The sequence below is a fragment of the Tenrec ecaudatus genome, chromosome 5 (genome assembly GCF_050624435.1).
Source record: "Tenrec ecaudatus isolate mTenEca1 chromosome 5, mTenEca1.hap1, whole genome shotgun sequence".
Classification (NCBI taxonomy): Eukaryota; Metazoa; Chordata; class Mammalia; order Afrosoricida; family Tenrecidae; genus Tenrec; species Tenrec ecaudatus.
The window spans coordinates 12,925,299-12,951,732 of record NC_134534.1 but is presented as its reverse complement, the minus strand read 5'-3'; positions in this window follow the sequence as shown (position 1 = coordinate 12,951,732).

Here is a 26,434-nt window from a genome sequence, read left to right as displayed (position 1 = left end):
AATGAGGGGAGCACATGATGGGGACCCAATGCCCATCTGTAGACAACTGGACATCTTTTTCAGAAGGATAGTGGGGAGGAGATGAGTCACTCAGGGTTCAGTGTAGCAATAATAAAACTCACAACCTTCCTCTAGTTCTTAAACGCTTCCTCCCGCCAACTATCATGATCCCAATTCTACCTTGAAAATGGGGTTAGACCAGAGGATGCACAGTGGTACAGATGGGAACTGGAAACACAGGGAATCCAAGACAGATGAACCCCTTAGGACCAGTGGTGAGAGTGGTGATACCGGGAAGGAAGGGGGCATAGAAAGGGGGAACCGATCACAAGGATCTACATATAACCTGCTCTCTGGGGGATGGGCAACAGAAAAGTGGGTAAAGGGAGACACCGGGCAGTGTAAGATAAGATAAAATAATAACTTATAAATTATTAAGAGTTCATGAGGGAGGGGGGAGGAGAGAGGGGAAAAAGGAAAATGAGGAGCTGATTCTAGGAACCCAAGAAGGAAAGCGAATTTTGAGAATGATGAGGGCAACGAATGCATAAGTGTGCTTTACACAATTGATGTATGTATGGATTGTGATAAGAGTTGTATGAGCCCCAGTTAAATGATTTTTTTTAAAAAAGGGCACAGTGAAGGCATTTGAGAATAACCCAAGAAGGAGAGACACAGGGACACGATGTTGTCCTAAAAGCTAAAGGATGATAAAGGAATTTGTAAACAGGATGATGTACCATTGAAATGACAGGCAATAGAAGAACTGGAAAATGTGTGTTGGATTGTGCCATAAGGTGGTCGTCTGGGATGTTAAGAAAATCGGGGCAGCAAGACGCTCTGCCACTGCCCATTCTGTATAGAGAGCTCTGTGTAAAGAATCAAGGCAAAGAATCCATGGAAGGCATTCCACATTATCTTGGAGAGTAACAGAAAGTTCACCAGGAGAGGTGACAACTGAGCTCGATTTTAAAGGATGAGCAAGAAGAAGCCCTTCAGAAGGGAGAGAAAGACACGTCACGTGAGGAGAACATGGACAAAGACAGAGAGAACAGAGAAAGTGTAGTCTGTGAAGTGTTTTAAAGCAATTTGGCATACCTGCCGAATGGGGGATGAAATAAGCAAAGGATCCAATCCATTGCCGTCGAGGCAACCAGACTCGTGACAACCTTATCAGAGAGTGTAGAGCTATACCCGTAGGGTTTCCGAACTTGTCATTTTTATGAGAGCAGACCACCACCTCTTTCTCCGGTGAAGTTGTTGCTTCCCAGACAAACAGTTAACCAAATGTGGCACCAAGAATCCTTAAGTAGAGGGCGGGAGTAGGACAGAGGTTTATCCAGGAAACTCATAAGCATGCAGGATCCAAAGGCAAGATTTCTGAACTCTCTCTTCCCACAGGCCTACCTCCTCGAATCCTTTTGTCCTTGCTGAATTTAGGGAACATGGATGTGGGAGTTGCATTTGCATCAGCTCCCTCCCACTTGCTTTAAAATCACCGCCCGGCATATGCCACAGGACAATCCAGTCAACGGATATGCAAGGTCAGAAAATGACTTTCTGTCAACAGCCATCTCCACTCTCTGCCTTCCCACCCCCACAAAATTAACAAGAAAATCAGATGTCTACCCAGCTGTCCTGCTCCATGTCACCGGGTAAATTATCTTTCATTAAGGGTCTGTAATTGTTCTTCACTCAGCTGTGACCTAAATTTAGTGGTGCCGAGGAATGAGCTCCAGCCAAGAGGATTTCCCTGAGAACAGGATGAAGTTCCTGTATCAATTCAATTCAGTAACTAGAAAGAGAGAACCAGCAATGAGTTCCACGCCCACCCTTTTCTTCAGTGAATTGTTTGTTTGTTTAGCTGGGCCAGAATTTCTCTAGGAGCCAAGAGACTCCACAGAAAAAATGACAGCAGAGTTTGTCCAAATACTTCCTCTGGCATTAATTCAGAGACTGAAACTCAATTACATTCAGTGGATATGACTTCCTTGCTTTTATGGACCCTGGGCTCAGTCACTTGGTATTTTTCACCTGGGCTTGGAGACTTGAGAGGTGAAATGGACAGGAGTCAACTAAGCTAAACCTGGGGTGGAGAAGTAAGACAGCCAGGGAAAAACGTAAATAGAGAGAGAGTGAATACCAAGATCATACCAAAGTCACTGCTATAGAATGGATTCTGATTGTTCCCAGTAGAAGTTCATGTGCTGTACTAAAGACCGAGAGGAGGAAGGAAACTAATGCGAAAGCTGACTACTCCCCAAAACCATCATTTCATTTTAGACAACTCAGCTGAAGCCCACATGGGACAAGTGATTTGCTGAGAGACATACAGCTTCTAAAGAACAAAGTCAATGTGCAAGGCCATGTCTTCTGACTCTTCCCCTCCGACGCTGTGTTGACTTTTAATGGAGCATGTAATTGCGCCATGCATGCAAAAGTTGGTCAGTGAATAGGGGTGACAGAAGAAGAATAGATGCCTTTAATTATGGTCTTAATGAAGACTATTAAATACACCAAGACTACCAAAGAACAAACAAATTTTTAGAGGAAGTAAAACCAGAATGCTCCTTAGAAGTGTGGATGGTGAGAATTCATCATGTACTTTATTTACAGGTTAGCAAGAGGAGAAGGACAACAAGGTTGGCAGAGAAAAGGGTCAGTGAAGAAGAAGACTCTCCAGTAGATGAGTTGGCACATTGGCTGAAACAACGGGTTTATAGACAGCAAAGCTGCTGAGGATGGTTGCAGCATCATGCAGTGTTTCATTCATAAGGTCCATTTGAGTTGGAACGGACTCAAAAGCACCAAGCAATAATGGTGGTCCATTGAGAGTCAAGAAGGGGTTATTCCTTGAGAGACAGATATATGGAGTGGAATCTCATATGTTAATACACACAAATAAAATGTAAACATTCTTCCACTTGAACATCTTCTTTACTTTTTGACCATGATTTCCAGAAAAGAATTGCACCATGGATACTTCTTTGATTGCCCTACCAACAGGAGCCAATTGATGACTGCTGCTTTATGGTTTCATCTTTCCACACAACCTCATGTGAGGATGACAAAAGCAGGTGAAAAGCAAGAACAACTATAACAAATCCTTAAAAAGTTCATTCTCTTTTAGATGGAAGACAAGAGATACACACATCCTGACATTTACATTGTGCTCTTGTCATCACCAATATTATCTCCATTGAGTTTTATAGCAGATTTAAGAGGAAGTCTTAATGATAACATCATTACTTCAACACTAGCCCAGGCGCACATTTTGACTTCAGTTTCCAAATCTCTAGAATGGAAGAATAGGTCCGAGAAGAAATACGAGCCTCCATACCCGGGTTTACCTGATAATTTTCCAAGGCAGACAATACAATGCTATAGATAGGCCTAAGAATGATCTTAGAGCACTTGGTGGATTATATAGTGAGCTCAGAGTCGCTATCCCAGGTAACCTTGACAAAAATCCTAGTCAGGTGGGACATTATTTCCACCCAATTCACACATGTGATAAAGGCAGTGTTATTTTTACCTCTCGTGCATCAAAAAAGGAAAAACGAGTTTGAATTGGTGATCTGGATTTTTTTTCCCAGTTTAACATTAGAAATTGACCTTGAATTTACAGAAAATCTGCAGCCTCTAGAGCCAGAGTCACGAAACTCAAATATCCATAGAGTGCAAGTTTCCAGATGGATAACATAAGTGAATGAAGCATGCGGGATAAGATGATAAATAACCGAATGTTGGGGATGCAATAGGGAGTAGTGGGGTCTGTAGCAAATTGGAAAGAGCATGATCCATTTGAAAGAGTCCATTGTTATGCAACTTTGGATCCAGTGTTCTTTATAACTTCCAGTTTGTTTTATTTATTCTTTTAATAGAAGCTTCACTTGGGCAAGAAGGCTTCCTATGCCCATAAGGAGTTACAGTCTCAGAAACTCAAGGGGGGCAGTTCTACCCCATTTTATAGGGTCGCTATGAGTTGGTATTGACTAATGGCAGTATATTTTTCTTTTACACACAGATTTGTATACAAAATTACTTTAATATTAAAATATTGGCCATTAACTCAAATGCAACATATTCTCAGACCAGCCCTTTATTTGTAGTTCAATAACTACATCTCTGATGTGCATCCTCTGGGGGTCGTTTGCTCCCTGTTTGCACATGTTGTTGCAAAGTTATCACCAGGTAATGTACAAAGAAAAAACAGTGTGGAATATGAATTATAAGCACATACTCCACAACCAAATGGCGTGGGTCCAAACCCTAACACTGAGATTAACTAGCTGCATAATCATGGACAAGTCACTTCTTTAAGTCTCTGTTTATCTATTTGCAAAATGGAGGTAATAATAGTACTTACCCCTTCGGGTCATTGTGAGGATTAAATGGATTAATAAATGTGAAAACACTTAGAATAGTCCCTGACGTCTAATAAAACCGGTATGAGTATTATATCTTCTTGAGATGCTTTCTCTAGGTGCTGCTTCCTCTAGGATAACAGTCTCCTAGAAAAGGCCTTTCTTCCTTAAGAAATTAAATTGTGTTCTCTCTCTCTCTCTCTCTCTCTCTCTCTGTCTCTGTGTCATGGAAGCATGTTTCACACAACTTCCAAAGGCTGGCTTTTCCAACGTGGTTTACCAGTTCTTTGTTATGAGGTTCCTCTGGGTGGACTTGAACCTTCAACCTTTCAGTTAGCTGCTGAATTTATTAACCATTGGCACCAAAAGGGACTGCCTGTCACTCTTACTCTATTCTGAATGGTTTCTGCCTCGTGTTCCTTATGGTTTGACAAGCTGACGTACTCAGGTCCCTGAGTACTCGGGAGTGAAGGCCTGGACCCCTTTTGTGTATCCTGACCTTGGGACAACAAAGGCAGGTCCAGCCCCTCCCAGGGAGCTGGCATGCTAACTGGGAATGACTGCTCGGTCTTCCCAGAGCCCAAACAGGCTTCTCTCACGGCTACAATGAAGAGCTTCCTTCCTGGCTTGTGTCCCCTACAAGGAGAAACCATGGCAAGGTCTCTGTGAGGAAGGAAAGGGGACCTTTTTAATTAGCTTTCTCTTTTGAATGACGCCACCGCAGACCTGATTCATTTCCATGAATTGAAAAAAAAAGGAGGGGGTGTGGGGGGGCTGGCGCTGTGTGTAGGAATGAATGAAAACTGTCAGAAGAGTACAGATTAGAGAAAAGCTGAAATTGGAGAAAACAGCGATGTGAACCTGGCTGTTCACCATGACCTATGGAACGGCCAGGAGATGATGTCAAGGTCTAAATTTGAAATGGAGACGGCAAAATGCCTGGCTTTACTGTCAGAAACCGGAGGCTAAAGGGGTGGTGGAAATGCTGACCTGATCTCCACTGGTCTCAAATAATCCTATTGGTGTAGCTGGAAGTCGGCATGAAAGGAACTTCTGTTTGCTGATTGACTTCTGTGATGTTCCACAGGAAGAATTTCTGCTTGCAAGCCACTTCGTGTGTGTGTGTGTGTGTGTGTTTGTGTGTGTGTGTGTGTGTGTATGAATATAGACATTCCCATGAACTCACACAAGCCAAGGCAGCCTGTTAGATGCCTGGCTCACTCGGCCCTGCACAACACACTCTGTTCTGACTCATCCTACGCCACTGGTATCAGGGCAGAGTTCCTATTCTTAGGGACCCCAGACTGGTTTTTCACAAGTAGGTTGCCAGTACTTTCTTCCGGGAAGCCTCTGGGTGGACTCAAAACTCCAACCTTTTGGTTAGCAGTTGAGCGTGTTAACCAGATGCAGTGCTCAGAGACTCCATACCATGATTCCTAGAAACTTCCCACGACCAACTAGCACTTCCCTCTGGACACTGAAGAGCAGAGACTCAGATCCAGAGTCTGGAGGCAACTTCATTTCTTGCTGCATAAGTTCCCAAACTTATTTGGCCTACCATCTCTTTTCTGGGATATGTATTACATAACATCCGCCTCACAATCAGAAATATTTTAGTAAAGCCTGTAATCCAGATAAAGTATAGGCATTTGCTTTTGCATCACCGCCCTGTTCCCCCATCCCTCACCCCCGCCCCCTGCTCCTCCAGAGCATGCTATTCCCCACTTTAGGAAAGATGGCTGTAGTACACCCCATGTGACAGATCTAGTAAAACCTGCTTAATGCAGTACCTTACCTATCCTTATGCCAGTCTTCAGAAGTGGATGCTATTAATTCTATGTTACAGATATAGGTCAGACGCAGAGAAACTTTTCATTTCTATAGCCACATAGCTTCCGAGTAAGTTTTAAATAAGGTCTGCACCTCTGTCCTGGTTTTTGCTCCATGTAACCTCTGAACCAAATTCATGGTACATAAGAAGTTTGGGCTTGAAGACTCCAAATAAGGATACCATTTTCTTGTGGTTTCCTACCTACAGCCTCAATGTCCTCTCATCGTCTTCCACAGTGTGGGGCTGGGATGTGCTGGAGGTGGCTCAGGTAAGTGGTTGACTGTAGGATGTAATGACAGGAATAGAGCTAGTTCTTGATGAACTCGTCCATGTTGAGGACACAGGGTACCCATCTCGGCATCTCCCATGCCCAGTCAAGTGCCCAACTCATCATGTCAAGAAACATAGCGATAACTGTAGAAGAAAAGAAATAAAGAAAACCTGGGCGATGGGAGGGAGGGAAGGACAGGGGAAAGAAGCAGGATGGATGGATAGATGGAAGTCTGATTCCTAGATCATTTTCCATACTTTTCAGAAGAACCTGTCAAAGCGACCTAACCTGGAATCGCCATTCATGAAATGAAAAGTCTGATATTGTCATTCAGCAAGTTGATTTCTCACCCAGCCTCCCTATCATATTGCTGGCCTCTGTCCCCAGGGAACTGACCAAATTAACTTTACTTGTGTCTAAATATTAATTAAAGATTCTCCTAAGCCTTCCACTCACCAATTCTATTAACATTTGATTTTCCTGCCCTGCAAAGGTTTGATTCTATCACCAAGAAAATCAAGTCAAATGGGAGCAGATGGCTTTCCTGCACATCATTTGTTCTGTGTTGATGTGTTTGTTAAACCCCAGTGTCCGCCCCCGTCACTTGAAGACAAATGTTCCCATATGGGTCAACAGGTGTCACTGTTGAGCAGTTAAAATATAGCCCCCACCTTCTACACTTACCATTTTGATACTAAAAAAATGGTTGGAAGGCTAACCGTTTGTTTAGTATAACCAGATTGCTTAGCTCTGTACCAGTTGCCTGAATGGCCCTCACAAAAAACACCAGTATTCTCCATCCTTAAATACCTAAGAGTCCCGGTGGTCCTGCTGGGTGAATGCTGGCTACTAACCACAAGGTAGGTATCTGAAATCCACCAACTGCTCCTTGGGGAAAAATGAAGGCTATCCAGCCCATAATGATTCATATACCATACAGGGTTTCTTTCTTTCTTTGTTTAATCATCTTATTGGGGACTCCTACAACTCTTATCACAATCCATACATACATCCAATTTGTCAAGCACATTTGTACATTTGTTGTCTTCATCATTCTCTAAACATTGTCTTTCTACTTGAGCCCTGGTATCAGCTCCTCAATTTTTCCACTCCCTACCAGCCCCCCTCCCTCACAAACCTTTGATAATTTATAAGTTATTATTATTATTTTGTCATGTCTTACATTATCTAACATCTCCCTTCACCCACTTTTCTGTTGTCCATCCCCCAGGGAGGAGTTTATATGTAGATCCTTGTGATCAGTTCCCCCTTCCACCCCACCTTCCCTCTATCCTCACAGTATCACCACTCTCACCACTGGTCCTGAAGGGTTCATCTGTCCTGGATTCCCTGTGTTTCCATTTCCTATATGTACCAGTGTACATCCTCTGGTCTAGCCTTATTTGTAAGGTACAATTGGGATCATGATAGTGGGGCAGGGGGAGCATTAAAGAATGAGAGGAAAGTTGTATGTTTCATCGTTGCTACACTGCACCCTGACTGGTTCATCTATTTCCCGTGACTCTTCTGTAAGGGGATGTCCAGTAGTTGCCTACAGATGGGCGTTTGGTCCCCACTCTGCATTCCCCCCTCATTCACGATTATATGATTTTTTGTTCTGAGTCTTTGATGCCTGATATATGATCCCATCAATACCTCATGATCACACAGGCTGGTGTGCTTCTTCCATGTGGACTTTGTTACTTTTCAGATAAGATGGCTTCTTGTTTATCTTTAAGGCTTTAAGACCCCAGATGCTATATCTTTTGATAGCCAGGCACCATTATCTTTCTTCACCACATTTGCTTATGCACCCACTTTGTCTTCAGCGATCATGTCAGGAAGGTGAACATTATGGAATGCCAGTTTAATAGAACAAACTGTTCTTTCACTGAGGGAGTACTTGAGTAGAGGCCCAATATCCATCTGCTACTTTAATACTAAACCTATAAATATTTGTGCATAGATCTATTTCCCCATCATATATAAATATATTTACCTATGTACATGCCTATATTTAGACCTCTATAAATGTCCTTTGCCTTCTATTTCTTCTATTTCCGTTTACTTTCCTCTTGTCCCATGATCATGCTCAGCCTTCACTTGGGTTTCAATAATTCCTTTTGGTTACTTTGCCCTTGATCAAGCCCTACCAGGCCTCCTACACTCTTCTTGCCACCGATTTTGGATCACTTGTTGTTCCCTTGCCCCTGGGTTTGTTAACACTCACTTCCATTCCCCAGGCTATCCCTCTCCCACGTCCCCCCCGAACCATTGCTCCTGTTGTTTTTTTGTTCAGAATCTTTATCCTGCCTATCTTATCTAGATAGACCTACAGAGATAATAATATTCAAAAAAACAAGACAGAGCAAAATAAAGCAACAAAAGAAAACAAAACAATAACACCACCACCAACAAAAAAACAATGACAAAAGGAAAAAAATAAAAGAAAAGCCGGTAAATAGTTCAAGGTCTGTTTTTTGACCTTTAGAAGTATTTTCTGGTTGAGTCTGATGGCGTGCCATGCCCTGGCCCACAAGTCTATTTTAGGTTTCCCCCTGGGACTTTGTTGCTCTAGTCCCCTTGCTCTTCTTTTGCATGCCCTTAGTGTTTTATCTCAGTGTGATGGGGTCAGATCAGGGGCAATTCCCACACTGTGTCTCCAGTGTTGTCCCACATAGGTCTATGGGTCAGTGAGGGATGTCATGTCTCATAGTGGGGCTGGCCATATAGTCCTCTATACACTGACTGCCCTGAGCTAGAATATCGTCCTCAGGGCTTGGTGGGCCAGGATGTGCTCCACTCTCTCTTCCTCCCACTTCATTTGCTTGTGTGTGCTCTGATCAGGCAAGTCCCACTCCCTGAGCTGTAGCTTCAGTGCTGTCCTCTGAAGAAAATTTTTCAGGGCCGGGGAGCCGTCCACATAGTTGGGATTGGGACCTGCCCCTCAGACCTCTCTACTGGTTCCCTACTCCATACTTGTATGTTGCATTCACATCTTGGAGCACCGGTTTGAAGTCTGGTCCCTCTTTCCCTGTGGAGATATGAGCAATATCCTCCCCTTGGGTAGGTTAGTGGCCTGTTCCCCCGCCACCCATTTATTTTTTCCTTCACCTCGCCTCCCTCTCCTTTTTAGTTGGCTACCATATGTATCCCTTGATTTGATCCGGACCCTGCAATACTACCTGAGCCTCACCCCAGGAATCATACAGGGTTTCTCTGAGCCAAAATTGACTTGATGGCCATGGGTTTGGTTTGGTAACAGGTTCTTTAATGTGTAATACTGGAGCCGGCCACAGATGGGGCTGTGCAGAGACAAAGTGCCTCCGTTCCATTTGCCAGACATCGTGCTGTGCAGTGGGAGGCATATCCCAGTAGAGGGTAAAACACAAAGTCTGAGTGCCCCCACGTCATCAGCACTGTGGTGGTTGTCTCTGGCTGGAGCAGCCACCACAGTGAGCTGAAACAGTTCAGAGGGTGGGGTGGGGGCATGTTGCAAATTACCCCCAAAATAAAATTACTAATGGAGTCTAAAAACATCTTAGGAATCACAAGATTTATTCAGGAAAAAAATTGAGAGGGGCGTGGACTCAGAGAAAGGTGAGGATGGAGTAAAAGGAATGCATGAATTATTCATTTCTTCAGGCTGGTTTGGAATGAGCAACACAGAATTGCCTAGAACAGGAACAGACTGGAGTACGGAATGGAATGTGGCATGATGTGTAGTGGAAATTCGTGAGATTTGACTGAGAATGTCATAGAGAATACATAACAATGAGAAAAGGAGGAATGTGGAATGCCCTGGACCACGGGATGGGATGGAAAATGAGATGGTGTTCGATAGAGGTGTGTGGAATGTCCCCATGATGGCAAAGACAATGAAGTGGATTACAGTAGACCGGACTAGGAGAGAGCTGGGGCTTACAGCTTGTGCAAAGGAGCACAGAGTGCCATAGCAGGTAATGGATTCTATCTATCTCCAAGTGCCTTGAGACACAGACTAGCAGTGTGATTAATTGGCATGACTCAGGAAATGGTCATCATAGTCTTGGGTCCAATAAATAGGAACCAAGAGACTTAAGAGTGCAGCGCCCTCCTTGAGTTCTACCTTTCTTTAAAATTATCATGTGGGGTCACCTGTTTATGACTCTGGCACACGATCGGCACTCTGTAGCAACAGTAACAAGTAATTATTGAGTGTTTATGATAGGTCTTGGCATGCTATTAAACCAAACTGTATTCATTATTGTACATCACTCAAAGGCCGTGAGTACTATTGTGATTGCCATTTGATCAATAGAGCCCTGGGGCCCTCAAAGGATGCTACTTGTCCCAAATCACAGAGCTAGAAAATGCTGGCAACTGAATTCAAATATCAGTTCTAGCTTCTGCTCCTATGTACTTCACCTCTCCATACCCTGCCTCTCTTCCCCAGGTCCCCACCCCTCCCAGCTCTCCAAATGAAAACATCACTGTGGTTCTGAGTCAGAATGACCTCAAATGCAACAGCACAAAACACTGCCCACTCCTGCGCCACACTCCTGATTGCTGTGATATCTCAGGCCATCATAGTAAGCACTGTGTCAGTCCCTCGAGGACCACCCTCTTTTCCACTGCCCCTCTACTTCACCAAGCCTGGTGTCCTTCTCCAGGGACTGGTCTCTCCTGATAATATGCCCAAAGTACATGAGACGACGTCTCCCCATCCTCGCTTCTAAGGAACATTCTGGCTGTACTTCTTCCAAGACAGATGTTCTCCTTCTTGAAGCTCATGGCATACTCCATATCTTTCTCCCCTACCATAAGTCAGATGCATCAGTTTTCCAATGGTCTTTATTCATTATCCAACTTTCATGTGCATCTGAGGTGATTTAAAATACCCAGGTTTGGGTCAAGTACACTTTAGTCCTTAACGTGACATCCTTGTTCTTCAACACTTTAGAGGGTGCTTGTGCAGCAGGTTTTCCCATTGCAAATACTTGATTTGATCTCATCACTGCTTCTATGAGCATCGATTGTGGTTCCAAGCCAAATGAAAATATTAGGTTAGGCCTGAGCTATATGTGAGCCAAAACATCACCCATAAAAAGACTGATAAACTTGGCAGAGGCAATGATGTTATTATTATTACTGAGCAGACATTGCATCACTTGTTTCATAGGCATTATGATTTTTGGTGTTTATAACCATCCTAAAGGGTCAGGATGTTCAGATTATAGAATGAGATAATGAATGATAAGATTCAAGTAATATTTTGCTGAAGATCATCCAGCAATGGTTGCAGCAGTACATTGACAGGGGGCTCCCAGAGGTTCAGCCCAAAATCAGAAGAGGGTGTGGAAAGGGGAATATCGCTGCTGATGTCAGATGAACCTTGTCTCAAAGCACAAAATACCAGAGAGATGTTTACTTGAGTTTTATTACTATGCCAGGACTTTCAACTGTGTGAATCATAACAAACTATGGGTAGCCTTGAGAAGAATCGAAATTCCAGACCATTTCATTGTGCTCCTGTGGAAATTGTACATAAATCAAGAGGCGGCTGTGCAAACAAAACAAGGGTGTACTGTCTAGTTTAAAATCATTAAAACCAGGAAAAGGTTACTTCAGGGTTGCCTCCTCTCACCATACTTATTCAACCTTTATGCTGAGCAAATCATCAGAGAAGGTGGGTCATATGAAGAAGAGTGTGACAACAGCATTGGAGGAAGGCTTATTAACAACCTGTGATATGCAGACGACACAACTTGGCTTGCTGAAAGTGAGGACGCCTGGAAGCAGTTGCTGATGAAGGTAAAGGATGGCAGCTTTTAGTGTGAATTACAACTTCATATAAAGAAGACCAAAATCATTACAACTGGACCAATAGGTAACATCCTGAAAAATGGAGAAAAATTTGAAGTTATCAAGGATTTCATCCTGCTTTATTCCACAATTAATGCAGTGCTCCTGGAAGCAGCAGTCAAGAGATGAAATGATACATTGCATTGGCTAAATAGGCCACACAAAACTTCTTGAGTATTGAAATGAACAAAGGTGCACCTGACCCCAGCCATGGTGTTTTCAGCTGCCTCATATGCAAGTGAAGTGTGGATACTGGATAAGGAAGATCGAGAAAGAAGTGATGCATTTGAATGGTGGTGCTGGCGGAGCACACTGAAAGTACCAAGGGCTGCCAAAAGAACCAACAGCTCTCTCTTGGAAGAAGTAGTCAGATGCCTCCTTAGAAGCAAGGATGGTGAGACTTTGTCTCACATACTTTGGACATGTTATCAGGAGAGACCAGTTCCTGAAGAAGGACCTCATGCTTGCTAAAGACGAGGGCAGTGAAAAAGAGGAAGACCCTCGATGAGATGGTTTGCCAATGCAACAATGGACTCCAACATAAGAACAATTGTGAGGATGGTGCAGGAGCAGGCAGTGTTACATTCTGTTGTGCATACGGTCACTGTGAATCAGAACCGACTTGATTGCACCTAACAACATATGTTACCATTTGACATATATGAAATCTGAGGTTCTAAGAAATTTAACGACTTGCCTAAAGTCACCTGGTAAGTTACAGGACTGGGTTTCAAATCCAAGTCAGTCCAAACCCCAAACCAGTTCCCCTAATCATCATTCACAATTGCCTCTCTTTGTAGCTGGAGGTAGCTCGAAGTGAAGAAGTTGGATAAAATTGAGACCTTTCAAGCAGTCTTGGAGGGAGGAGTGTAGAAAGGGAAGAGGAGTAAATGGGTAGAAAGTGGTGAACTTCGTGCAGAAAAAGCGACAAAACCACTGGAAGATCAAAGAAATGTGCCATCTCTTCCTGGAAATAGCTCATGGTTTCCTGAGAGCCCCACCCAAGAGACCACATTCAACTTCCCCCTGTACTTAATCTATGCCTCCTGGTTGCCCCTCCTTTCTCCTACCACTCACCTAGTTAGCCTTCTCTGGCCTCCCAACTATAATGACACCCATATGGCAATAAGGTTGCTTAAGAAGACCCTGGATTTAGTCCCTCAAAAATGACCTTGCAATACCAGGCATTATCTAATACGATACCATTCTAGCCCAAGTCACCATATTATCTCTCCAGATGTCTGAAAGAATTTAATTGCTCTTCCTCATTTCACTGTAAGTCTCCTTAATTAATATTCTGAGCTGCAACCACAGAGACTTTCAAAATGCAAGTATGACAACATCGTGGCATCATTCAATATTTTGTCTTCTTTGCGGCAAGAGGGGGCATGGTTAAGAGGTGAGCAGAACCTGAGAGGGCCGGGGTGAACATAAGCTTCAGAAGTGGTAGGGTCCAGAATTATTCACCCACATCACTGTTTGGGTCGAAACAACCTTCTACTGTGACATCTGATGCACTTCAGCGTCTTGTGGCTCAGACTAAAACCTTGGAATGATCTTGGACTTCTGTCTTGCACTCACACCTTAGATCTGATGTTTCAGTGAATCTTGATTTTGAAGGTCTCCCTTTAACAGATCTTATCAGCACCCATGTCACCAAGTGGTCCAAACTACCTTCCTCTGACTTGAATCAGTGAAGAAGTTTCCTTAATGACCTCACTGCCTCTTCTGTTTCATTAGCACATGAAGTATCTACTCAGAACCTTCAGTGGATTCATATTTTTTTGTTGTTACAGTTAGTTGTTTGGTTCTGATGCATAGCCACCCCGTGTACAACAGAACAAAAGCAGTTCTTGGCCCTGTGCCATCCTCAGCCTGAGCCATTGTTGAGAAGCCACTGTGTCGATCCATCTCATCAAAGGTCTTCCTCTTCTTCACTACTCTTCTATTTTACCAAGCATGATGTCCTTTCCCAAGTACTGATCTCTCCTGAGGACATGTCCAAAGTCTGTGACATTAAGTCTGACCATCGTTCCTTCTAAGGAACATCCTGACTATATTTCTTCTTAGATAGAATTGTTTCTTCTTTTGGCAGTTCACAATACTTTCTTCACCAGCACTCTCATTTAAAGAATTAATTCCTGGACCCCAAATGGTAGAGAAGGGGGAGTGGCAGGCCTGGTGGGAAATGATCAAGGGTAAGGTTGCTTAGATAAGAGGTATACTCTAGCCCAGGTGGCGATGAAACATGGTAGTAGGGCAGGAGGAAGGTCAAGGGAGATGGAGGAAAGAGCTAGGAGTCAAAGGGCATTCATGGAGGTCTAGACAAAGACATGTACATGCAAATATATATAGGAGGTTGGGGAAATAGATCTTTGTGTCTATATTTATAGGTCAAGTATTAAGGTGGCGGAAGGACCTTGGGCCTCTACTCAAACACTCCCTCTATGCATGAATACCTTCTTTTATTAAATTGGAACTCTATGATGCTCACTCTCCCGACACAACGGCTGGAGCCAAAGTGGGTGAACAAGTAAATGTGGTGAAGAAAGCTGATGGTGCCCGGCTATCAAAAGAGATAGTGACTGGGGTCTTAAAGGCTTGAAGATAAACAAGCGGCCATCTAGCTCAGAAGCAACAAAGTCCACATGGAAGAACACACCAGCCTGTGTGATCGAGTGGTCCCAAAGGGATCAGTTACCAGGCATCAAAGAACAAAAAATCATATCATTGACTGCACACCTCCATGATAGGATCGCTGAAGACAAATGGGTGCACAAGCAAATGTGGTGAAGAAAGCTGATGGTGCCCGGCTATCAAAAGAGATAGTGTCTGGGGTCTTAAAGGCTTGAAGGTGAACAAGCGGCCATCTCGCTCAGAAGCAAATAAGCCCACATGGAAGAAGCACACCGGCCAGTGCGATCACGAGGTGCCCAAGGGACCAGATATAAGGCATCATGCAAAAAAAAAAGATATAAGTGTGTGTATGTATGTGTATATATGTGTATATGTATATATGTATGTGTATATATATATTATATTAAATGAAGAGGGAAGTGCAGAGTGGAGACCCAAGGCCCAAGTGTCGGCCAATGGAGATCCCCTCATAGAGGGGCTTAGGAGAGGAGATGGGTTAATTAGGGTGTGAGGTAGTATCGATGAAGAACACAGCTTTCCCCCAGATCCTGGATGCTTCCTCCCGCCAACTACCATGATCCGAATTCTACCTTGCAGGGCTGGATAGGACAGAGGCTGTACACTGGTACATATGAGGGTTGGAGGTACAGGGAATCCAGGGTGGATGATACCTTCAGGACCAAGGGCGTGAGGGACGATGCTGGGAGAGTGGAGGGTGAGTGGGTTGGAAAGGGGGAACTGATTACAAGGAGCCACATGTGACCTCTTCCCTGGGAGAGGGACAGCAGAGAAGGGGGGAAGGGAGACCCCGGATAGGGCAAGATATGACAAAATAACGAGGTATAAATTACCAAGGGCATATGAGGGAGGGGGAAAGGGGAGGGAGGGGGAGAAAAAAAAAAGAGGACCTGATGCAAGGGGCTTAAGTGGAGAGCAAATGCCTTGAGAATGATTGGGGCAGGGAATGTATGGATGTGCTTTATACAATTGATGTATGTATATGTATGGATTGTGGTAAGAGTTGTTTGAGTCCCTAATAAAATGTAAAAGAAGAAAAGAGAAAAAAATGATTAGGGCAAAGACTGTACAGATGTGCTTTATACAATTGATGTATGTATATGTATGAACTGTGAAAAGAATTGTATCAGCCCCAATAAATTGTTAAAAAAAAAAAGAATTAATTCCTGTTTGGCCTTCCTTATTCAATGCCAAACTTTCAGATATTTATTGGACAGTGGAAAATACTATGGCTTGGGTGAGGCTTACTCTAGTCTTCAAAGTGACATCCTTGCTCATCAATGCTTTAAAGAGATCTTGCTCCTCAGATTTACCCAATGCAAATCATTGCATCTCTTGATTGATGCTCCCATGAGCATTGCTTATGAACCCAAGCAAGATGAAGTCCTTGACAACTCCTTATCCTTTTATCATAATGATTGTTTTATTTCCTTTACATTAAGTTGTAATTCACCTTGAAAACTGCAATCCTTGAACTTCACTAGCAAGTGCTTCCAATCCTTCTCGTGCTCAGTAAGGAAGGTGGTATAATCTGCTTATCAAGGATGGGTAATAAGCCTTCCTCCAAGTCGGATGCCTTGTTCTTCTTCATATATTCCAGCTTCGAGAATCATTTACTCAGCAAAGAGATAGAATAGGTAGGAGACGTACTGAGTAGTCAATGAAAATGAGACATTGTTGAGTGAATATCTATCTACTCCAATAATGTATGCCTCCACACACATTCAAAAAAGTATTGTTCACTATTGCATCCTTGATGCATAGAGCATATGGCACATAGAAAATGCTCATAAACATTGTTGAATTAACAAGCCAATGAAACGTGAATGGTTGAATAATGAGGCTAGCTTATTGACCATGGGCTGAAGATTCCAGAAGGTTCAGTGAAAGTGTTTGGAAATGTGAGGCAGATCAATTTGCCTGGCTAATAGACACATAGGGATGTGATCTGAAAAGAGCAAGTTCGTGTCCTGGTTTTAAAGGATCTACAAAAGTAGATCCTTAGCAGAAGAATGCGCCAAGACTGATAGAGCATCCTGGAGTCAAGAACTGGGGAAGAAGAGCCGAGGTAGTATGGGAACTGGATGCTAACAAGGGTGGACTTCCTTTAACCTCTGATAAGGATTGTCATTAGAAATATTTGGAAGAACCACTTCTAGTAGAATACAGAATGGTTCCATGCAGTTATGAAGCAATACAGGCACTGTGGTTGGGTCAGGCTTGGGTATTCATAAAATGTTTGTAATTGGCTTTGGGTTTTCCCAGGAAGTGCCTTGCATGGGGGCTCAGAAAGCCTGTCAGTATGCGGGGAGTGTGACAGCCATGCTGAGGATGCACCCGGTCTGCTGCAGAGTCAAGATGCACAGGCCACATTGTGCTGACCCACCTGAAATGCAAATAGGAGAACCTGCTTCGCTTCAGCTGCTGCCTCACCTCCAACACTGCCAGAAAACCATCAGCAATGATCCAAGTTAAGACAATAGGTTCCAAGGACTGAATCTGAAGAGATGTCTTGATAGAGAAAAAGCAATGGAGGGAGGAGGGGTTGTCAGTAAAATTTCCAGAACATAAGCAGTGAAATGTCTTGGCTACACACCTGAGAGGCAGCACGGTGAGGAGAAGACAGAGCTCACCGCTCAGTTTCCATCAAGACTTGGATCTGGCTTAGAGGTATGTATGGGTTTTCTGAACTCTTTGATCCAGAATAGCCATGTAGCATGTTTCCTACATTGCTCAGGAAACTCTTGAAAAGATTAACTACAATAATATCTGTATAGTAGTTGATGAATGCTTATCATACCCATGTGATAATTTAAGCTTCTCAATCATCCCATAAAATCAAACTCATTGCCATCCAGTCAATTCGAACTCACGGCAATCTTGCTGTTGTTGTTGTTGTTAGGTGACATTGAGTTAGTTCGGACTTACGGTAACCTTACATACAACAGAACAGAACATCACCCAGTGCTGTACGATCCTCGCGACGGTTATGTTTGTGTCTAATGCTGCAGCCACTGTGTAAACCCATCATGCCAAGGGTCTTGCTTTTTTTCACTGTCCCTGTACTTTTCCAAGCAAGATGTCCTTCTCCAGGGACTAGATTCTTCTAACAACATGTGGATGGTGCTGTGATCCCAGCATTCAACTGTCCTCACATTGGAGTTCTCTGAGGGAGCACTAACTAAATAGAAAATAAACTGAAGCAAGGCCCAGAATTGCTTTTGAAAAGTTCTGGCTCCCAAAACTCTATGGAATGAGACTGCTCTGCACATTTGGGGTTGCCATGAGTCAGAATCAACTTGATTCCAATTACGTGGACACTGTGGTACTTCTTGAGTGCTAATGTGTAAATGGGTTACCTGGGAATCTTGTCAATCCAGGTTCCAATTCAGTGGATCTTCTAAGAAGCTCCAAGATGATGATAACAGTGTATTGGTGTACTTGCCTGCAAATTTCTGACTAGCAAGGCCGAGTTTGATACAGTTGTCTATTTAACTCAGCTCCACATCCAGGTAAACCCAAAGCACGCGGGGCAAAACATCTTCAGGGAAGGAGATTTGCGGGCATGCCCTGGAAGTAGAAGCTCAGAGTCTGAAGTCGTAAAAAAAGCAAAAGCCCCGGATATTTGCAGAAATGCAGCGCAGGCCTACCGACCTTGACACAAGGTTCAATGAAGCCAGAGAAGTTATGTTTGCTTTGGATGATTTCCTTTTCAGTCTGCTTCCGTTCATGTCCAACAATCTTATATTTTAAGCATCCAGTCAACTCATGCAGTTGCTTTGTTCAGTGCTGTCAAATCAGTTCTGACTCATAGGGATCCAAGGCCCAGTCCTGTGCCAGTCTCAAAATCACTGGAGGCAATTCTTGCAGCCACTCTGTTGCTTCATCCCCTTGAGGGTTGTCCTCTATTTCTTTGACCCCCTACTTTACCAAGCTTAAAGTACCAAGCTTAAGTCCTGCCTGATAACTTTTCCAAAGCATATGAGGTGAGGTCATACCATCCTCACCTCTAAGGAGCATCCGGACTGTACTTAGTCCAGCACCAATGCGTTTCTTCTTTGGGCAGTGCATAGTATATTTGAGATTCTTAATCAATACCATAATTCAAAGGCATCAGCTCTTCTTTGATCTCTCCAATTCATTGACCATCTTCCACATGCATATGAGACAATTAAAAAAGGTGGCGCAGTCTGAACGCACCTCGGTCTTCAAAGTGACATCTTTTTGTGTTTGTTTTTAACATTTAAAAGAGATGTTTTGCAGATTTACCCAATTCTGTCCATAATTTGATTTCTTGACTGTTGCTTCTATGGAGGTTGATTGTGGATCCAAGTACAATGGCGTTCTTGACATCTTTAATATCTTCTTGTTTATCATGATGTTATCTACTGGCCCACTTGTAAGGATCTTTGTTTTCTCTGAGGATCCCTGATGGTGTAGTGTTTCCGAGTTGGCCTGCTGACTGCAAGGTCAGCAGTTTGAAACCACCAGCTGCTCCTGGGGAGAAGGGCAGGCTTTCTGCTCCAGTAAACAGTAACTCGCAGAGGCAGTTCTACCCTGTCCTCGAGGATCACTGTGAGTCGACACTGACTAGGTGGAAGTGTTTGTTGTTGCTGTTTGCTTTACATTAAAATGTATAGTCTTCGACCTCCATCAATAAGTGCTTCAAGCCTTCGTTCAGCAATTAAGGTATTGCGGGCAGTCTTAATAGCTGCTTATTCCCTGTTTCTCACAGGTCACAACTTAGAGTCTATTAAACTTTACTAATCCATCTTGCTTACTACTTATCTCCTCCGACTAGAAAGGGGGTTCTATGAGGGCAAGGGCTTTTGTCTGCTGAGTTGGGTGTACTAGATACACAATGGGCTGCTACCTGCAAGGTCGGGAGTTTGAAAGCACCAGCCACTCTTCAGGAGGAGAGGAGGCTTTCTATTCCTACAGAGTCACCGTCTCAGAAACCCACGTAGCAGAACTACTCTACTCTCTAGGGCCATTCTGAGTCAGAGTTGACGTCATGGCAGTGAGCTTGGGTTTACTGTCAAAATCCCTAGATGGTGCAAATTATTAAGCATTTGGCTGATAGCCAAAAGTGTAGAAGTACCATCTCCCCAGAAGTGTTTGAGAAGGAAAGGCTCGGGAAACTACTTCAAAACTCACCACTGCAACTCCTGTGGAGCACAATTCTACACTGGTGTTTTGTGTCTTGGTGGGTTCATTCTGTCTAGAAGAATGACTCCAGTATCCAAGGTGATGTTAAGGTCAAGTTGATCTTATAAAGGAGATTCATCTAACCTTCCAGTCACACATATCAATTGGCTACATGATCACTATGTTTTGTCCTTCCATGAAAACAGTATTTTGCTTTTCCAAGACAGTTCGTTCTCTTTCTTTCTTTCTTTCTTTCTTTCTTTCTTTCTTTCTTTCTTTCTTTCTTTCTTTCTCTCTTTCTTTCTGATTAGGAGGAAATGGGCATGAGGACTCCAGACTCCACATGCCCAAATATAATACAAAGCGGTGTGATAGTCCTCTCTTCTCCTGTGGGGAAGGAAAGAAAAGTAACATTTTCAGAATTAACACTGGGAGAAAATAACTTGATTTGTAAGCTGTGGGAAAGCAGCTATATTAAGAATTTTCTTTTTAAAATATCTATTGTTAGAAATATTCAGGATCCATGAGAAAGAGTTTTTACATCAAGTTGCTCTGAAGTTCTGTTGTTCTTGTTAGGTGCTCTTGAATTGATTTTAAATCATAGAATCCCTGTGTATTCTGTGTACCACACGGCAAAATATGGCCTCGTCCTGCATCGTCCTCAAAATCATTCTGTTTGGGCCCATTCTTGTAGCCACTGTGTCAATTCATCTCCCCAAGGATAACCTTCTTCTTTTCACCGACCCTCTACCAAACACGATAGTCCTTTCTAGGCATTGGTCTCTTCTGATAATATGCCCAAGGCATGTGAGATACAGTCTTGCCATTCTCATTTCTTTCTTTCTTGTTTTTATTTATTTATTTTTAAACAATTTATTAGGGGCTCATACAACTCTTATCACAATCCATACATATACATACATCAATTGTATAAAGCATATCCATACATTCCCTGCCCCAATCATTCTCAAAGCATTTGCTCTCCACTTAAGCCCTTTGCATCAGGTCCTCTTTTTTTCCCCTCCCTCCCCGTTACCCCCTCCCTCATGTGCCCTTGGTAAATTATACATCATTATTTTGTCATATCTTGCCCTATCCGGAGTCTCCCTTCCCCCCCTTCTCTGCCGTCCCTCTCCCAGGGAGGAGGTCACATGTGGATCCTTGTAATCAGTTCCCCCTTTCCAACCCACTCACCCTCCACTCTCCCAGCATCGCCCCTCAGACCCTTGGTCCTGAAGGTATCATTCACCCTGGATTCCCTGTGCCTCCAGTCCTCATATGTACCAGTGTACAACCTCTGCCCTATCCAGCCCTTTCTTGTTTTTAATCATTGTATTGGGGGCTCATACAACTCATCATAATCCATAAATACACTCATTGTGTCAACACATTTGTACAATGGTTGCCATCATCATTCTCAAAACATTGGCTTTCTACTTGAGCCCTTGGTATCAGGTCCTCATTTTTTCCTCTCCCTTCCCGCCCGCCCCCCCATCCCTCATGAACCCTTAATAATTTATAAATTATGATTATTTTGTTATGTCTTACACTGTCTGACATCTCCCTTCACCCACTTTTCTATTGTCTGTGCCCAGGGAGGAGATTATATCTAGATCCTTGTGATCAGTTTCCCCTTTCTACCCCACTTTCCCTCCACCCTCCCAGTATCGCCACTCTCACCACTGGTCTTGAAAGGTTCATCTGTCCTGGACTCCCTGTGTTTCCAGTTCCTATATGTATTGGTGTACATCCTCTGGTCTAGCCAGATTTGTTAGGTAGAATTAGGATCATGATAGTGGGCTGGGGTGGGGCGGGGAAGAAGCATTAAAGAGCTAGAGGAAAGTTGTATGTTTCATCATTACTAAGCTGCACCCTGACTGGCTCATCTCCTCTCTGAGACCCTTCTGTAAGGGGATGTCCAGTTGCCTGAAGGTGGGATTTGGGTCCCCACTCTGCACTCCCCCTCATTCACAATGATATGATTTTTTGTTCTTTGATGCCTGATACCTGATCTCTTCTTCACCTCATGATCACACAGGCTGGTGTGCTTCCTCTATGTGGGCTTTGTTGCTTCTAGCTAGATGGCCACTGGTTTACCTTCAAGCCTTTAGGACCCCAGACCCTATATATTTTTATAGTTGGGCACCATCATCCTTCTTCACCACATTTGCTTATGCACCCATTTGTCTTCAGCAATCATGTTGGAAGGTGAGCATCATGGGATGCCAGTTTAATAGAACAAAGTATTCTTGCCCTGAGGGAGTACTTGAGTGGAGGCCCAATGTCCATCTGCTACCATAATACTAAAAATATTTGTGCATAGATCTATTTCCCCATCATGATATAGAAATATATTTACATAATTACATGCCCGTGTTTAGACCCCTCTAAATGCCCTTTGCCTCCTAGTTCTTTCCTCTATTTCCTTTTACTTTCCTCTTGTCCCACGATCATGCTCAGCCTTCACTTAGTTTTCAGTAGTTTCTTTCAGTTACATTGCCCTTGATCAAACCCTACCAGCCTCTTATACCTTCCATGCCACTGATTTTGAATCACTTGTTGTTCCCTTTTCCCTGATTTTGTTAACACCACTTCCTTTCCCCCAAATTCCCCCTCTCCCATATCCCTCTGGAACCATTTATTGGTCCAGTTGTTTTCTCCTGCAGATTGTTTATCCAATCTATCTTATGTAGACAGACCTGCTGATATAATAATATACACAGAAAACAAGACAGAGCAAAGCAACAAAAGAAAATAAAACAACAACAACAACAACAAAACTAATGAAAAAATATAAAAATAACAGAAAAGCCGGTAAATAGTTCAAGGTCTGTTTGTTGACCTTGAGAAGTGTTTTCCAGTCGAGACTGATGTGGTGCCATGCCCTGGCCCCAAAGTCTATTTTTGGTATTCCCTCAGAACTTCCTTTCTGTTGCGGGCCCTTAATGTTCTGCCTCAGTGTGGTGGGGTCAGATGGAGCACAATTTCCACACTGTGTCTCCAGTGTTGTCCCCTGTAGGGCTATGGGTCAGTAAGGGATGTCGTGTCTCACAGTGGGGCCAACTATATGGTCCTCTCTGTGCATTGGCTGCTCTGAGCAGCGATATCATCTTCAAGGCTTGGTGGGCCAGGTTGTGCTCCATTCTCTCTTCCTCCCCCTTCATTTACTTGCGTGTGCTCTGATCAGACATGTCCCTCTCCCTGAGCTGTAGCTTCAGTGCTGTCCTCTGAAGTAAATTCTTCTGCGGGGAGGGGCACCTGTCCATTAGCTGTTTGAATGCAGACTTGTTCTAATTCAGATTCATTAGTTCTTCTGACAGTCAATGGTACTTTGTATATTCTTTGCCAATACCATTATCCAAATGCATTCTTTCTTCTGCCTGAAGTTCCATAATAGGGTTCAATCTCATAAAGGTATTTATTAACAGCTAAATTTGGCTCTAGAAAAATGTCGAGATGAGCATGTACGACTATGCTGCGACTAAGAATTAATTAGAAACAGTGAGGAGCATAGAAAATTTCATTTTATGAAGCATTTGTACACCTACATGGGTCATTCCTTATGCATACATGGTTATTTCTTCACATCCTTGGGTTCGCGCATAGTAATGACTGTGGGGATGGCTAGGGACCAGGCAGTATTTCATTCTGTTGTACCCAGAGTCGCTGTGAGTGGCAACCAATTGGATGGCACCCAACAACAACATAGCTTTATCATCATTAAAATTAAAATCTTCTGCAGAATTTCAGCTTAGGGATCAAAGCCTACATTTAGAATTTCAAACGAGAATAACCAAGACTGAATGAGTGGGTGAGTAGATACTTATTCAAAGATAGTCATTGCCAGTGAGGACCTTATTGCCACCTGGTGGCAGCATACCCTAATTGAAGAATTTGAGTGATTTTTTTTTGGTTTTGTTTTTTATTTTATAGAATCCTCTTTTTTCCCCCTGCTGCTACCACCTGCCGCCATACTGGTTTTTTGTTTTGTTTTTGGTGAAATCAAGAAATCCCTACATGTAAAATGACAGAAATCTTATTATATGAGAGAAATATGGCACAAGAGAAGTATTGGAGACTGACAAGCCCCTATAACTCAATGAGATGTTTGTGCTTTTGTTTTCCATTTGGAGTGAAGAGGTCATAATGGAGCATACTTTTGCCCAAGGCTAGTTTCCCAGAAGCTCTCTAAGAGTGCTCATTCAAGGAGACACAAGCCATTTCCTCCATTAGGCTGCCCTGTGCCTATTCCATTGCCACATTGACTAAAGAGGTTACTCTTTTATGATTATGTCATTTCCATGAGTGGTAGCATAGTGTGATCAAAATAACATTTCTGTGGCTCAACCAGCCGTGTATGCTAGAGAGATCTACCTTTGCGGTCTTCAAAATCGCTTTTGTTCAAGTGTACTCTTGTGCACGCATATTTACAAAGATTCTTTTATTAAACTCATTTTGATGCTCAGGCCCAGGCCATACCTCAGACCAATAGTATCAAGCTTTCCAAAGATGGGAAGAGGTGTTGGTGTCATTTTTTAAAAGCCCCTCGGCAGTTCTGGATTAGAGGTTACATTCTGAGAGTTCGGTTTGCAGAAAACTATGGATGACGGTGATAGCTCCCACTCCGCTAACAGAGTCCCACATAGATTGAGAGTCCCACATAGGTAGATTGAGAGTCCCACATAGATTGAGCCTCCCTTGAATTCCTTCTGATCATCAGCTAAGGATGTGGCTAATCTTGCCCTCAGGCAGAGTGCATTGGAATGTGGATTACCTCAATTCCTCTCCAGCCAGTCCAGGAAAAGCCTGTCTCTTTTAGGGACTTGCCTGGGTGTGTCCTTGAAGGACGTCACTATCCTGGGGACAGTATGGAGGAATGAAGAGTCTTGAGTCTTTCCCTATTTGTTGTGTCCTGAGTGTAAACCATTTGATGCCATTCTGACTTTGTGCTTATAGCCTCCCTCGTCCACATGGTTTGTCTGTGTCTTTGTGATGTCTCCTTCAAGACTTAATAAATGTTTTCCTTAAATTCTGTTTGAAATTGAGGCCCCTTTGTACTCTAACCCAGTCCCAATGCACAGGCAACGTTGAGAATCATTGACCTTGAGTGCCAAGGAATTTGAAACCTGGGCCCAGGAAAAATGATTTTCCCATTTGAAATTAGGCAGAACTACATTAACAAACAAAAATGGTACCCCTTTCGATTTTGTAAAATGCTTCCGAAACTCTGAAGAACAAGAAGAGCAAGTCAACTAGTTGCGGTGACTTCTGATCATGGTACTTTGGAAGTCCATTTCCTTCCATCTTCACGCGCCTATACCCACAGGGTAGATCCACTCTAAAATAGTTCAGGATTAAGAATGTCTGACGTAAGGACAACTCTTACTTGTGAAATGTTATGTAAACTTGCCCTCAGTCACTTTTCCTCACTGTCCGTGCAGCTTTTAAGGCATAGAAAAGATTTTTCTGGAAAAACAAAAGAATAGGCCACTTTCCTCGTGTCCTCCATTCAGTGCTGACTCATAGTGACCCTAAAGGACCCAGTGGGACTGCTCCATAAACCTTCCCAGGGTGTGTCAATCCTGGGTGAGGCAGACTGCCACTTCTTCCTTTTAGAGAGTCCTGCTGGCTTCAAACCGCAGACCTTTCGATTCTTAACCAAGTGCTTTCACCATTGTGCTGTCAGGGCTCCTTCTTGCCTGAAAGTAAGGATGAATAAAAACCACATGTACTTGCCTAGCTTATACTAAAATTATTTCTTTGTTGCTGTTCTTTCTGCATTTATTTCACTTACCTCCTTTGGTATCTTATTAAAAAATTGAAAACTGCATACCAGTTTCAACTATTTTGCTAAATAATATTACATTTTCAGTGGTAAATATGATTCTCTTATCTGTTATGCTATTTTCAATATATATAGTTTAAACATGAAGTTGTTTTAAGAACCCAGGGGGGAAAAAAAAAGAACCTGGGAGTTTCTGGGAGGCACAAATGGGGACGCTCAGGACTATTAACTGATAGGTAGGCAACGCAACACCCCCCCACCCCCACAGTTTCCTCCGAGACAGGTCTGCTTCTGAAAGATCACAGCTCTCCTCACATGCTATTGTCCTGAGTCAGAATGGACCTAACAGCAACTAACAAGCAGAATCAGTGGCTTTAACTCCCTTGTGGAGGTGAAGCCCTTGACTGCTAGACCAAAGGTCAGCAAACCAAATTCACCAGCTGTTCCGTGGGAGAAAGATGTAGCACTTGTTCTGTGGGAGAAAGATGTAGCGCTTGGTTTCCATAACGATTACAGCCTGACAACCCTAGGAG